Source organism: Ascaphus truei, chromosome 3 (genome assembly GCF_040206685.1).
Source record: "Ascaphus truei isolate aAscTru1 chromosome 3, aAscTru1.hap1, whole genome shotgun sequence".
NCBI lineage: Eukaryota > Metazoa > Chordata > Amphibia > Anura > Ascaphidae > Ascaphus > Ascaphus truei.
The window spans coordinates 304,996,253-305,012,517 of record NC_134485.1 but is presented as its reverse complement, the minus strand read 5'-3'; positions in this window follow the sequence as shown (position 1 = coordinate 305,012,517).

Here is a 16,265-nt window from a genome sequence, read left to right as displayed (position 1 = left end):
TAATTTTAAACCCCGAAATTTGGTTAAATCTTCCCAGAATCTCAAATACATTGGGCAGAGAGGTAAGAGGTCTCGACAGTGTCAGGATGACATTGTCTGCATAGAGCGCTGCTTTGTGGGACTGGTCCCCTACATCTATCCCTGTTACATTTGGGCTTAGGCGGATGTGCGCCGCCAGGGGCTCCATACACAGGGCAAACAGCAACGGGGACAGGGGACATCCCTGTTGCGTGCCGCTGCGAATTTGGAATTGGTCTGAGGGATAGCCCTGGTGGCGTACCCTTGCTGTATGGCCATGATATAAGGCTAGGATGGCCTCTAGAATGCGCCCTCCAAAGCCAAAAGCTCTCAGTGCCGCTCTTAGATAGGTCCAATCTATCCTATCGAAGGTTTTTTCTGCATCCAGGCTTAATAACATAGACGGGATATTCTTTTTGTTGGCCAGATCAATCAAATTTATTATCCGTCTAGTGTTGTCTGCTGCTTGCCTTCCTCCAATAAACCCCACCTGATCCGGGTGTATTAACCTCGGTAGGACGTTAGCCACCCTGTTGGCTAATAGTTTAGAAAAAAATTTGATATCAGAGTTGATCAGGGAGATGGGCCGATAGCTCTTACAGTCTACCGGGTCCTTGCCTGGTTTGTGGATCAGCGAGATTGAGGCCTGGAGCATTTGGGATGGGAAGGAGCCCCCTGTGAGAATTTCGTTGAATAATTTCAGGAGATGTGGCACTAGAATTTTAAGATATTTTTTGTAATATAAATTTGAAAAGCCATCCGACCTGGGGGCTTTGGCAGGTTTGAGGGACTTTATTACCTCTGATATCTCCTCTATCGTGACATCCTCCTGAAGTGCCTCCCTCTCCACCCTGCCCTATCTAGGAAGTTGTGCCTCTTGTAGAAATTTCTCCAATTGTTCTCTAATTTTTTGTGAGTGGCTGACCTTATCTCCATCATAGAGAATCTCGTAGTATTGTTTGAACTCCTCTACTATTCGTCTAGGATTGGAAGTGAGGTCCCCCCCTGTGTCCGAATTGCAGTGATACTATAATTTGGGAGCTTGTTACGTAATTTGTTGGCAAGTAAGGTATCTGGCTTGTTGGCTTTGTCAAAATACTTCCGCTTAGACCAAGCCTCTCGGCCTTGGAGGTTAGCAACAGATTCATTTTAATTTTATTGTCAGAGAGCTCCTTTAGGATGCTTCCCTGTTTATTGGCCATATGAAGTGCGGAGAGATGTGCCACTCTCTCTCGTAGTTCTTTTATCTGGGCCTCCTTTGTTCTCTTTGTACGTGCTGCTAAGTTCATTAGGATGCCCCTCAAGGTTGCCTTATGGGCCTCCCAGAGCGTGGAGTGTGATGACACACTCCCGGTGTTAAGCTCGAAATATTCCTTGATTCTATCTCCAATTTCCCGCTCTGAAACTGGGTTTTTTAAAAGCAGCTCATTCAATTTCCAGTTCGCCTCGGGCCTGTCCAGCGCCCCCAGTGTGCACCTCAGCTCTATGGATGCGTGGTCTGACCATGAAATATCATGTATCCCAGAGTGGGAGACCATGGGGACCGCCTTATGAGATATCAGGAAGTAATCTATCCTACTGTATCTGTCATGGGGGTGTGAATAGAAGGTGTATGCTTTCGTCGTGGGGTGCTGCTCTCTCCATATGTCTATCAGCTCGCAATCTCTTAATCCTTGGGTTAGGTTTAGTACGTCATGTTTCTGTGGTAGATTAGAGCCCATGCATCTGTCCATGTCTGGGTCCAATGTTCTGTTAATGTCTCCTGTCAGTATAACGCAACCGCGTGCAATTGTCTGAAGTTTGTCAAAGAATGCCGTGAAGAACTGTGGGGTTTGTTCACATGGGGCATATATGGATACTAATGTGACCTCTTGACTGTGTATCGACCCTATTACGATTACGTATCGCCCATCTATATCTCTGTGTGTCTCCGACATCATCAGGGGTAGCCTGTTGTGTACCAAGATGGCCACTCCTCTTTTTTTAACAGCTGCTGAAGCCATATAGACTGCTCTAAAGTGTTTGTCAAGGTATTTTGGGGGATTGTGTTTGGAGAAGTGTGTTTCTTGGATAAGAACGATGTCTGCTTTTTTGCGAATGTAATCCCGGAAAGCAATCCTACGTTTAATGGGGTTATTAAATCCTTTAACGTTATGTGAAAAAAGGATCAGTTCATTACTCATCTGGACTGTGGTATGAACCCTCGTCTAATAGGAGTGTTGCTTTCATCTCTGCTGCCGGTTCTCTCAGGTACCGGTCTCCGGCTTCTCTTAAGACCCGTCGGCTCTCTTCTGAACGATGTTCCTGGGGGGCTGGGAGGAAACAAGAGGGAAACCTGGGGGAGGACACATATACACATACAAATAGAAGCAACAAATAAAGTCCCCAGAGCCGTGGCCCCGCCAACTTGACTCCGGGTTCATCGCCTTTGGGAGCTGGGGGGTCGCAGCAGGGAGCCAACCACCAACTCTTCACCCTCCCTGCCTCCCCCCTATTCCCAGCGGACTTTACTGGAGCTTCCCGGCTCCAGTCCCTGGCCCATGTGGGCCACAGAGCAGGCTCGGCTTCCGTAGCCCCCGCCCTGCTCTCAACTGTGCTAAACTAGTTAAACCTTTTTTTTATTTTTATTTTTTATATTTTTTAAAAAAAAGCCTCGTCTGTTTTGGCCCCTAGCTGATACCACCTCTCGCACCAATATCGGGGTTGTTAACTTTGCCCCTGCTTCCCACTCCACTGTCAAGCTAACCAATATGCTCCTCTGTACACTGGCTTTCTGCCCTAGCTTCTCCTGCCGCTTTGCCACTATTACTCTTCTTACTGTCGAGCTGCATGTCTCCTATTCCTATCTAAGTTCTCCCTAGTCGAAGTTGCTCCTCTCTTCTTCCTTTCCCAGATCCTCCTCCTCTTCCGGGGTCTCATCTTCTCTACTGAGCTCACTTCTTATACTCATGCTGTGGCTCCTTCTGATTACCTTCGTCACCTACCTCAACTTCCCCCCTCCTTCTAAGAACCTGTTCTTTCCCTTCCCTACCACTTACTGTCCCCTTCTACTCCTCTCCCTCCTTCTTCTCTCTTTCTCCGTTGTGTCCCACCCACCTACCATCTGCTTATATCACATCCCCCTTCTGTTCTGCTTCCCTTCCCAAACTCACCTACTCTACTAACTTCCTCTAGCATACTATCACCTTCCTGACAGCATTCCCTCTCTGATTGTTGTGTACTACTTGCCCTTTCTACAGTCTTCATTACCTACCCCCCTCTCTCTTAGCACATGCTCTTTCCCTTCCCTCTTACTACCACTTACTGTCTCCTTCTACTCCTCTCCCTCCCTTCCCTTCTCCTCCCCAACTCTAGTATGTCTCCCTATCTTATCTTCTGCTTATGTCACATCCCCCCTCCAATCTTCTTCATTTCCCGAGTTCACCCGCTTTACTAGCTTCTCCCACCCTTCCATCCTCGTCTCGGAAGCATTCCTTCCCTGCTTGTTGCTTAGCGCTATCTCTATTCTGAGCCCCGGCGCTGCTCCAAGTCCAGTTTACAGGCTCCGACAGCTATATAGGCTTCGTGTAGTCCCTCTTCCGGTCGCTGCTCTTAGGCGTCGGACGCCCGCCACGCTGCCCCAACCAAGATGGCCGCTGAGCCATTTCCGTCTCCAGTCCCCGGACATCCGGTGGCCTCCATTTTGGAGTCGTCTTCCCACCAGGATGGATGTGTTCGCGCTCACCTCCTAGCTGACGTGGATTTCCGGCTCCTGCGTTCCAGCTGCCTCTTGTCAGCCACCATCTTTGGGCCTCGTGCACCGCAATCTCAGGTGAGTGTATCTCTTCCCTCCAGCTGCGCCCCGGGGGTCTCTTCGCTGCGGGATCGTGGGTCGTGGGACCCATGTTGACACAATCTACCTTTTTGGTGTATGGGTCTAGGGGTATATGCCTCCCGCTCTCAATCCCGACCCGGGGGGGGTCTCTCGCGCCAGGCCAAACTTTATAACCATAACAACCGAACTTGAACTTGAACGGGACAAACTGGTGAGAGTTTTTACAAGTGGGGTATCCTTCATCTCAGTGGTTATCTTTCGGGGATCGTGGGTTCCTTCCCACTGTCGCCCAGCTGGGGCCCGGCGACTCATCCTGGTCCTCACTTGGGGTCGGGGCTCCCCCAAGGCCCAGCCTCTGTAGGAAAGCTTCCCCTTCTCCTGGCTCCCTCATTGAGACCGGTCTCCCATTTCTGCTCACCACTAGACCAAAGGGAAAGGTCCAGCGGTAACGTATATTTTTCTCCCGGAGGGCCTTGGTGATCATGAGAAGAGCTCTGCATCTCAGTAGTGTCATGGGGGACAGGTCCTGAAAAATCATCATGTGGGCCCCCTCGAATTCGACTGTAGGCATGGAGCGGGTCTTCTGCAGGATGGCCTCTTTGGTACTGTAATAGTGCATTCTCACTATTATGTCTCGTGGCTGCTCCGACTGCATAGGCCTGGATCGCAGTGCTCTGTGGCAGCGGTCCACCTGCAGTCGCTCCTTCTGTATCTCCAGTAGGAGCTCTCCCAACCAGAAAAGCATAAAATCTTCACACTCTCCCACTGCCTCAGGGACCCCCCTGATTCGAACATTGTTGCGCCGTTCTCTGTTTTCTGCGTCTTCTTGCTTATCTCCCAGTTCGTTTATTTGTGCTTGCAACTCTCCTGTTTTCTTTTCATTTAGTTTGGTGGCTTTTGATGTGAGACCGAGTTGTGTTTCTACCTGTCCAGTCTCTCCCCCAGCCTGCCCACTTCCCTCCCCAACACTTTAATTTCTGCTTGCAGTAATGTCTTTAAATCATTATATAAAAGGTTGAATTCGCAGATCCTGACCGGGAGATATTCAGGGTTTTCATTTTCTTCCATCTCTCCCTCCCGTTCCGAATCAGAGCCCTGATTCGAAATCGGTGCCATTGCAGCGTCTGCCGTGCTGCTTCTGGTGCTGCCAAAATATTGGGGGAGCCCCTTTGATCTCGGGGTTTTGGACTGCTTCTTCGACATCCTGATGTGAAGGGGAATTATTGGTGATGTTTCTTCTGTTTTTCGGATGGTTTTAAAAGGTTTATTTATAAAATTTTCTACGAGCGGGGCACAGAGCACTTAGATCACACAGCCATACTCTCTGCCGCCGCAGAGTCTTTTTTAGGGTCCGGAAGTGACGGCCACGCCAGACCACCATCACATGGAACAAACCCCGAAGAACAATCAGGAGAGGGGGTCACAGGGCAGCGGTATCCATAAAGGGAGAGCAAGAAGTCCAGAGGAACCAAGATGCAACCAGTGAGACAGTGATTTACAACCTCTCTGGACATGCCCTGACTACCGCAGAAACAAGAATACTACAAAAGGATTTATCTTTTGTGCCCACCCACGCTCAGGACCCCTTTAAGTGGGAAGTGGATTTATTCAAATTACAAAGGCACCTCAAACTCAAGGACTTCTTCAGTAAGTCTGTGGCCTCATCCGAGAGTGCCCATGTGTCTACAAATCCCTTTAAAGCAAAGGGTACATTGGATCCCCAACCAAGCAACTATAACATCTCTGCATTTATGAACCTTCTGGGAAAAGAATTACGTGCTATTCTCAAAAATGAGAAAAACAGTTTTCATAATGTGACTCATGACGAGCGTTTGGTCCTTAAAATGCTAAGGAACAAAAAGGACATTATAGTGAGGGCGGCCGACAAGGGAGGGGGCATCGTGGTGTTAAACTACTGTGTCTACAGAAAGGAGATTGAAAGATAGCTTGCTGATGCTAGCCATTATAGATGTCTGACAGATGATCCTACAAACATATACAAAAGAGAAATTGATGCCATTATTCTTCTTGGTGTTACCAATGGGTAGCTATTCGAGGAAACCAGTAAGTTCCTAACACAAAGTCATCCCAAGATGCCCGTGATATACATTCTCCCGAAGGTACACAAGTCCATGGTCTCAACCCTTGGGAGACCTATTATCTTGGCTCGTGGGTCATTGTGTCATCCTCTTGCCCAATATATGGATTTCTATCTGCAGCCAATGGTTGCGAGTATGGGCTCTTTCATCAAGAATACAACTGACTTCATGGGTCAACTGAGCGATTTACCATTCAATGTGATGGACTGTATTTTGGTGACACTAGATGCATCTAGCCTTTATACGAACATTCCGCATGCAGAAGGCTTGGATGCGGTTCGCAGTAAATTTGAGATGCATTGGATGACAGAACAGGGGCTGTACTCTCCCAGAGGAGAAATCCTCAAGCCAGGTTTCACCCGTGTGCATTCTTCTCCAAAAAAATTCTGCTGCTAAGAAAAACTATGATGTGGGAAATCGGAAACTCCATGCGATCAAGATGGCTTTAGAAGAATGGAGACACCTACTCGAAGGTACAGAAATTCCCATCACCATCCTGACCGACCACAAGAGCCTACTATTTATTGAACATGCACGTCACTTGGGGTCACAACAGGCACAATGGTCCTTGTTTTTCACCTAGTTCAATTTTATCATATCTTACCTTCACGATTCCAAAAATGTAAAGGCAGAAGTGCTCTCTAGGCAATTTCTGGTGGAGGATAAATCGGAAGATTGCCAGGAGACTATACTTCCCACGACATGTATACTCTCAGCCAACACTTTTGATGCCCTACCGGACATCACTAGGGCACAGAGCAGTATCCTAGAGGATCTTAGGGTTCCAGGGGGACACTTATTCGCTCCACCCATCTTCCACAGACAAGTAATCGAATGGGGTCAGGCATCTAAAACGGCGGGTTATCTCGGTACTTGGAGGACTATCAACCTCTTGGAACACACTTTCTGGTGGCCAGGTATGCGCAAGGACATCAGGAACTTCGTGTCATCTTTTGCCACTTTCGCTCAGAACAAAACACCCCACGATAGACCACAGGTCTCCTTCAACCTCTTTCTATTCCGGATCACCCTTGAACCCATCTGTCAATGGATTTCAATGTGGAGCTGCCCAAATCCAAGGGGATGGATACTATTCTAGTGGTTGTAGACCGCTTTTCTTAACAAGCGCAATTTATTCCACTCAGGGGCCTACCCTGCACAGCCAGAATGTCCGAAATATTCATAAAGGACATCTTCACAATTCACGGGACTCCGCAAGTCATCGTATTGGACGGTGGCTCGTAGTTTGTCTCCAAGTTCTGCAGGGCGTTCTGCCTAAAACTATACATCACACTACACTTTTCTTCCGGTTACCACCTTCAGACCAATCGTCAAACTAAAAAAACAACCTATCTCTTGAGCAGTTTATCCGCTGTTTTATATCACCCAGGACAATTGGGTGGATCTGCTCCCATGGGCAGAATTTGCGCACTGCAACTTGCGCAACGAACTGCAACTTGTGCAACGAACTGCAACTTGCGCAACGAATTTGCCCTACAATCCTCCATCTTCATCAATTACGGTTCTCACCCTTCCACTCTCCCCATCTCAGTTTCTAGTTCGGGGGTCCCTGCCGCAGAAAACATGATACGATACTTCCAGAAGTCTTTTGAGAAAATTCAAGGAAACCTGAGTGTCCCTAAAAAAGAGACAGGCTGACCGACATCGCTGGGAGACCCCTAATTACTCCCCAGGACAAAAAGTCTGTACATGTCCCAAGGTTGACCTGGGCTTTTCACCGCAAGTACCCTGCAAAGCCATCCTGTGGTCACCCGGAGGTCTCCCCTGAAGAGGGGGGTACTGTCAGGGTCATTCCGAAGTCCCGCACTCCCAACGCATCATGCCGACCATCCGGGGATGTGTGCGGACTCCAAGCAGGGCGCATGCACTGCCGCAACAAACAGATGCGTGTCCACGATGGCGTCACTTCACCCGGCCCTGGCAGCTGTATGCTGCCGCACATCACGCGATTCCCACGTACTGCACCGACACACTTTATTCGAGCAAATACCCAGTATCTACCTGGCAGATGCCTGGAATGCGCCGCTCCTCACCTCTGACAAGCCCCGTTGATTTTGCCTTCCCAGCCTGGGTTCATGCCTGGCTGACGGGCGGCTGATCTGTTAAATGATAATGATTAGGATTTAATAGGCTGCAATGCTTCGCGTGTCTACCAGATGGCATAAATTCATGAATTGTAATGCAGTATATATATATATATACTGTGCAGTATTGCAGCCAGCGGGAATAAAATGCTTCAATCCCTGCTTGGAAAATACCTCAATGCACTCGGGCAGAAAACAGTCACAAACCTCAATACACCCGGGTATACCCGAATTCGTGGGACTAGCCGAGCTCGAATAAAGTGTGTCGCCAGTGTATGCGGGTGCACATCACGTAACGACTAATGTCGGGACTGCCATCAGCTGTGCTACACCTGAGTCACAGGTAACTTCCTCCTATCGGCTCTCTGCCTGTATTTAGACCACTCCCCTCTTCCTCCTTTCCATTGGCTCCTGTCCCTTCTTATACCCAAACAGCACTCTGCTTGTTGCTGAGCTTAAACCGTTGTTTATGCACCATGCTCACTTGCACCAGAGTTTACCTGTATCCTGACCTTGCCTGACCTCTGTTGTGACCTTTGCTTTGACCCGGACTCATCTCTTCTATTTCCCTGGACTTAGGTTTGTACACTGGCGACCAACTTTATTCTTACTTGGCTAGCTCCGCGAATTTCAGAAGATCCCGGTGATGTGCGGTGTTGTGTCGTTTTCTCCCGGGGTGTATAGCGTTATTTTCGCGGCTGTGATTTAAGCATTTTATTCCCGCTGGCTGCAATACTGCAATGCCGTGTAAAAACGCATGGGGGCGTTTGCGAGCTGTTGTCTCTGAAGTCTAATACCTTCGCGGTTCAACCTGCAGTACACAGTCTGTGCGTGCGCGTGCAGTAAAAGTAAAATTGCATATTTAATTTATTTTAACGTACAGTACTGTACATGTTCGGACCATGTTGGGGTGAAGTGAGGGGGTTCCTAACATCTGGGGGAAAATGAATTTTAATTCTATGGTGAGTACTGTCTTGTTGCCATATTATTTTGGTGAGGCTGGCTGGATACTTCATTAGGGGGATGACCATTACTGTATATTAAAACTTTTCTTTTTTTTCCTCAGAAAAGAAAACGGCTAATGGGGGGATTTCGATGGATAATATTGTACTGTATGCTGATGTTTTCCGGCCGTACAGTATACTGTGTAATAAACCCTGAATAAATAAAACTATGCATTTATTCTACATACAGTATTCAGTATCGTTTCATTATGTGTCTTCCACAGTATACTGTACAGTGGTATACAGTGCCTAACATCTATGGGCAAAAAGAATTGTATTCCTAGGTGCCCTAGAAAAGAAGTTCAAACGCCAATTGCCCGTGAACTTGACCGTGGCCCTAAGTAGTTCCCACGCCAATTGCGCGAATATAATGTAAAATAACCCGTTCTGTGGGTCTGAGCGGGTTGAAATTTACCTTGTCCCCATGCGGGAGGACCCTTGCCATTGTGGCAAAATATCAGCCTTCCAAGATCCCCGGAACCGGAGATACAAAAAGACAGTTTAAAAGCACATTACCAAAGTGGTTTTTTTTCTGCCATGCAAGTCAATGGCAGAAACCTGAAATTTAACATCACCCTGACTGCGTTCTGTTGCCACGAGAGGGTCGCAATTTGCCATGCAATCCTGCCGCAACTAGGACTACATGGTGACCGAACAGGAGCCCTCTAGGTCGAACAGAACTGGAGTTCTGGGTTCCAGGTTTCTGCTCATTGTGACTTAGCCGCTTCAAAGCTTTCTCCGCCATTTGCGCTCAATGGTAGGACCCTCCTCGCCGGCGTGACCCTTTCTCGTCGCCATTACTGCTGGGACCCTGTTGGGGTCAAGTGAAGAGGTTCCTAACATCTTGGGGCAAAATGAATTTTATTTCTAGGCGCCCTAGAACAGAAGTTCCCACGCCAATTGCCCTAGTTCCCACGCCAATTGCCATAGTTCCTACGCCAATTGCGCGACCAGCCAGTTAAAAAAACGTGCAGCAAGCCTCTACCGTACATTTGTTACACTGGCAAAGGAGCAGATGGAAACAATGTGAGGCAATACAACATGGTCTTTTATTGGTGAAGTCAGTACAAAAACATTTATTTACAATATTGAAACATTTAAAGTGCACAGCAATTCTAACCATCCATACACAATAATACATTCTGCAGCCTTTATTAAATTCTTCTGCCTGCCACAAAACATTTTTGGTGCATGGGGCACAGGGAGTTAAAGTGACTTGCTTTTTATGTACTGTATTTGGGGGTTGTCTTTGGGGGTTTATTCTTCAAATTATTATGATGAACTGCCTTTTGAAATTACACTGCTGTTAACTACAGTATTTCTGCCACACACCTCCAGAGTTTTTAATCCCTCCCTAGCCAAGCGTCAATCGGCTGAGTCACCCTAGCCTACAGTACCATTCCCCTCTCTCCACTGGGTCGTTGATCTGCTGCATATTGCCATTGTGTTCTTAATCCGCCCATAGCCGAGCTACAAACACTAAGCACGCCTGTTTCTAATCACAGCATCCCCCTCCCCAACCCTTATAGGCCTGTTGTTTGAACGGTAATGCTTTGGAAAATCAACATGGTCTTTTATTGGTGGAGTCAGTACAAAAACATTTATTTACAAATACTGTACAATGTTGAAACATTTAAAGTGCACAACAATTCTAACCATCCATACACAATAATACATTCTGCAGCCTTTATTAAATTCTTCTGCCACAAAAATTTTTTGGTGCATGGGGCACAGGGAGTTAAAGTGACTTGCTTTTTATGTACTGTATTTGGGGGTTGTCTTTGGGGGTTTATTCATCAAATTATTATGATGAACTGCCTTTTGAAATTACACTGCTGTTAACTATTTCAGCCACACACCTCAAGAGTTTTTAATCACTCCCTAGCCAAGCATATTGCCATTGTGTTCTTAATCCGCCCATAGCCGAGCTACAAACACAGTACACCTGCGTCTAATCACACAATCCCCCTCCCCCAACCCTTAGAGGCCTGTTGTTTGAACGGTAATGCTTTGAAAAATCCCCTCTCGAATTTGAAATGTAAATCTGATGTGCACAGCACTGTGAGAATTGAGAGTACACTGATACAGTATTTCATCAGGGTGTGAAAATATTTGTCAGTCACTATGGTTTACAGTCACATGTTTTTAATACAATGCAGTACATTCTTTAATATCTTTAAAATAAAAATATATAAATCCTGTATATACTGTAAGTACATATAATGTAAAATAACCCGTTCTGTGGGTCTGAGCGGGTTGAAATTTACCTGGTCCCCATGCGGGAGGACCCTTGCCATAGTGGCAAAATATCAGCTTTCCAAGACCCCCGGAACCGGAGATACAAAAAGACAGTTTAAAAGCACATTACCAAAGTGGCTTTTTTTCTGCCATGCAAGTCAATGGCAGAAACCTGAAATTTAACATCACCCTGACTCCATTCTGTTGCCACGAGAGGGTCGCAATTTGCCATGCAATCCTGCCGCAACTAGGACTACATGGTGACCGAATATGAGCCCTCTAGGTCGAACAGAACCGGAGTTCTGGGTTCCAGGTTTCTGCTCATTGTGACTTAGCCGCTTCAAAGCTTTCTCCGCCATTTGCGCTCAATGGTAGGACCCTCCTCGCCGGCGTGACCCTTTCTCATCGCCATTACTGCTGGGACCCTGTTGGGGTCAAGTGAAGAGGTTCCTAACATCTAGGGGCAAAATGAATTTTATTTCTAGGCGCCCTAGAACAGAAGTTCCCACGCCAATTGACCTAGTTCCCACGCCAATTGCCGTAGTTCCTACGCCAATTGCGCGACCAGCCACTTAAAAAAACGTGCAGCAAGCCTCTACAGTACATTTGTTACACTGGCAAAGGAGCAGATGGAAACAATGTGAGGCAATTCAACATGGTCTTTTATTGGTGAAGTCCGTACAAAAACATTTATTTACAATATTGAAACATTTAAAGTGCACAAAGAAACATTTTTGGTGCATGAGGCAAAGGGAGTTAAAGTGACATTTTAAGTAACATCTCCTTTATTAAAGAAACCCAGTACTGTACTGTATACAGTACAGTACAGTGGGATGGTGCGCAACACTGTCAGTCAGACCTGCACCAGTTCAGTCCTAGAGGGCAGCAAACAGGGCAGGTTTTCAGGGCAACATTGAAAACATTGAAAACTGGAGTTGTGCATGTCCTGTGAAAAAAAACACACAACAACATCTCCTTTGTTTAAGTACAGCAGGTACTGTAGGGCAAAACATGGAGAGTACAATACAGTTCAGCACAACAGTATGGTCTCACTGACAGTCCTCCACATTGTCCATCCATGGCCGATTCCTTGCATGGCGCAAAACGCCATTAATGCAGTCTCTAACGCCTTTCATTACAGGATCTGTAACTGTATAAAAGCGCCGCAATTCTTCCACAATGTTTTTCCTTAAATTGGCAGGAAGGGCCTTTTTTACGCGATTCCCATCGTAGTTCACTTTGAACACCCACTTGCAGTACAACGTGTAGGGAACATGGTGCTTAAAAATGATCATGGCATACTTGTGGGGTGCACCAGCACTCATCACCCTATACTTCTCCCTAAGCGCCGCTGTCAGATCGCGCAGGGGGATGTCGGGCACTGTTTCGATGCGAGCGGGTGTAGGTCTTTTGGGAGCGGGTGTGCTTGTGGCGATGGACGATGGTAGGATGTCAGGGAGGAAGCTTTCCTCCGGTCATGGTCGCCGTGTTGTCTCCTGGCGTGGTCTTGACGGGGTTGTCATGTCCTCCTCAACGGCATACATGTACACTACATCTTGTGGTGGAGGGGGGGCGCTTGGTGATGGAAGGGGGTCGAAGGTCCCATTCATCACATCCATGTCACCCTCCTGCTCCGGCGTCGGGGAAACAGGGGCATTAGCACCGAGCAAATAATGTATGCTCGCAATGTCAGCCTCTATCTTCTCCATCCGTTGATCCATCCGTTGCTCCATTTGTAGCATCCGTTGGTCCACATTTAACATGGTCTCCAGAAGCAGATCTATCTTTGCCAGCACAATAGAGTTCCCGGGGAGATCCACACTTATCCCATTCAGCATCCGGTCCAATGAGCTGCTTCTTGTGCATGGCGTCTGGACATCTGGGGGGATGGGTGCAACGGAGGATGAGATGGTGGTTCCATGGAGAGAAGCGGCATCGATGGTGAGTGGAGGAGGTGACCTGTGGATACCCGGTAGAGGAGAAGCGGTAGCGTCGAAGAGGGATGGAGAAGGTGACCTTTGGATTTCCGGGCAAGAAGCAGAGTCGTCTAAGAGCAAAGGAGAAAGTGACCCGTGGATTTCAGAGGCGGCAGTGTCGTCAGATGGAACCGGAGAAGATGGGGGTGGAGAAGACGGGAGGAAGATTTCCGGGACAGCTACAGCAGAGTCGTCGAAGCATATGGGAAGTGGTCTGCGGGTCTGATGGGTTTGCTGCCATTCGTTTTGCGTAGAGAGCGTATTACCGTATATCTTCTTCACATAATGAGGCTTACGCCTAAGAAAACCCTTAACCTTTGGGGTCAGCAGAAGGTTTTCTTTATTGGCCTTAGCCTGTCACTTTGCCCTTGGGGTGGAAAAGGCAACCGCCTTGCGCTTTTTCAGCATGACAGGCACGGCAGAGTTGAGAGGGTTCTTGCGTCCATAGAAACGGGGATGCTCCATGGAAGCAGGTGGCACAATGCAGTACAGTATCTGGACAAGGGCAAGTTCAGATAAAGATCCTGGAGTGGTGGCCTATGCAAAGTGTGTGACCTTTTATGCATGGCGGCCAGGTACAGGTGTTGAAAGTGGGCGCACTCTAATGTGAGTCATTACCGTATAAATACACCATCCATTTTGTGGATTCACTGCACATTGAATACACATCGACTAAGCATCGAATATACATTCTTGTGTTTGTATTTCTTTCTACTCGCAGCAATGCCTGTTAAAAAGATTTCAAAGGATCTCAGCATGCGAATTAAGGAGATGTACAGGAGCGGACACCGAATTGCTGCTATCCAACGCTGGTTAGCTACTTCTGACCTCGTTGTGCCGTTAACCACCGTGAGCTATCATGCACAAGGAAAAAACCGAGACCGGAAAAAGGCACCAAGGGTAACAAACGCGTAAGTATATTTACAGTATAAAACTTAATAAAAAAAAAATATAGAAAACTGTACTGTACATCTACAGTACAGTACTGTATTTACTGTAATACTGTTGTTATTTCTGTTGATTTATATTACAACATACTGTACAGTAGTTTGTCTATTTATATTTATAGTACAGTACAGCAGTATACATTTTTTGTATATTTCAATTAATCTTACAACGGTATATACTGAATAGGATGTACTGTATATTTATATTTATATTACAACAGTATATTTATTTTGTATATTTATATTTATAGTACAATAGTATATATATTTTGTCTATTTATATTTATAGTACAGCAGTATACATTTTTTGTATATTTCAATTAATCTTACAACGGTATACTGTATACTGAATAGGATGTACTGTATATTTATATTTATATTACAACAGTATATTTATTTTGTATATTTATATTTATACAGTAGTACAACAGTATATATATTTTGTCTATTTATATTTATAGTACAGCAGTATACATTTTTTGTATATTTCAATTAATCTTACAACGGTATATAATGAATAGGATGTACTGTATATTTATATTTATATTACAACAATATATTTATTTTGTATATTTATATTTATAGAACAACAGTATACAGTATATATTTTGTCTATTTATATTTAATGTACTGTATATTACAACATTACATTTATATACATTTTATATTGCTGCATATTAATAAAACAATATAATTTCTTTACATTGTAGGGAGACAACTGTTCTGGTGGACAAAATAAGTGAGGAAAATGATGAGAGGAGTGCATTAAGGGTCAAATACACTCTGCAGGAAAAGCACAATCTGACTGTATCAGAGAGCAGCATAAAGAAGATGAGACGCAGCATTGGATGGAAATATGGACGTGTGAGGTTAGTACTGGACAGTACAGGAGGTAAAAGTGTTGTTTCACAAACTGTACTGCACTGTGCCGCAAAATTTTTTTATTCCTTGTCTTTACAGAGTGTACCCCATGATACGGAATGCAAACAAAATCAAAAGAGTGCTCCAGGCCCAGGCATGGATCGACAGCGGGGAGACTTTCCAGGATTGCATCTTCACTGATGAGTCTACTGTGTCACTGGAGAGATTTGCACGATTTGCGTTCCACAAAAAAGGCCGCATATCTTTGAAGCCGCGGCCAAAACACCCTGTGAAGCTGCATGTGTGGGGTGCCATCTCTAGGCGTGGACTGGGATGCATTGTCATCTTTGAAGGTAAAATGTATCAAATATAATGTCGCCTAATGCACTGTACTTGACTAGTGTTGCCTTACCGTATGCACTGTACTGTACTATTGTGCAGTTTTTTGAGCACTTTTCTTTTCTTGCTATAGGAATCATGAATAAAGCTTTCTTCCAAGACAACATTGTGCCCGAGATAGTGCAATACATCACACACGACTTCCCCAATGCTCACCGCTTCTACCAGGACAACGATCCCAAGCACACTGCGTCAACGGCGCATATCCTTGAGCGAGGCTTCAACTGGGTGAAGACGCCAGCGGAGTAAGTGCAGTAGACCGTGTCCCATTTTTGTTCCCCACTTTTTTTAGCTCTTAAACCAATTGTCCTTTCTTTCCAATGACAGGTCGCCAGACTTCAATCCGATCGAAATGGTCTGGCATCAGCTGAAGGACCATATCCGGAAAGTGGTGAAACCCTCCAAAAAGGACGAGTTGTTGAAAGGCATACTGAGTTTTTGGAATGATGTACTCACCGTGGAACGCTGCAATAAATATATAGACCATATTGCCACTGTGTTGCCCATTGTCATCGCGCGTAATGGGCAAGCATCAGGAAAGTAGTACTGTGCTGTAATATTGTAAGTACAGTATGTTACAGGTAAGTATGGCAAATATTTTTTCTTTCCAGATAGTAAGAGTACTAGTACTATATACAGTAGTTAGTTTTTTCTTTACAGAGAGAGAGCAGCACCAGCCATCAGGTTACAGTACATAGAATTTAACAGTAGTCAGAGTATATAGTAGTTCCAGTACAGTATACAGTACACTAGTTTGACAGTACTACAGTAACTGCCTACTACAGTAACTGCCCCATTTTTTTT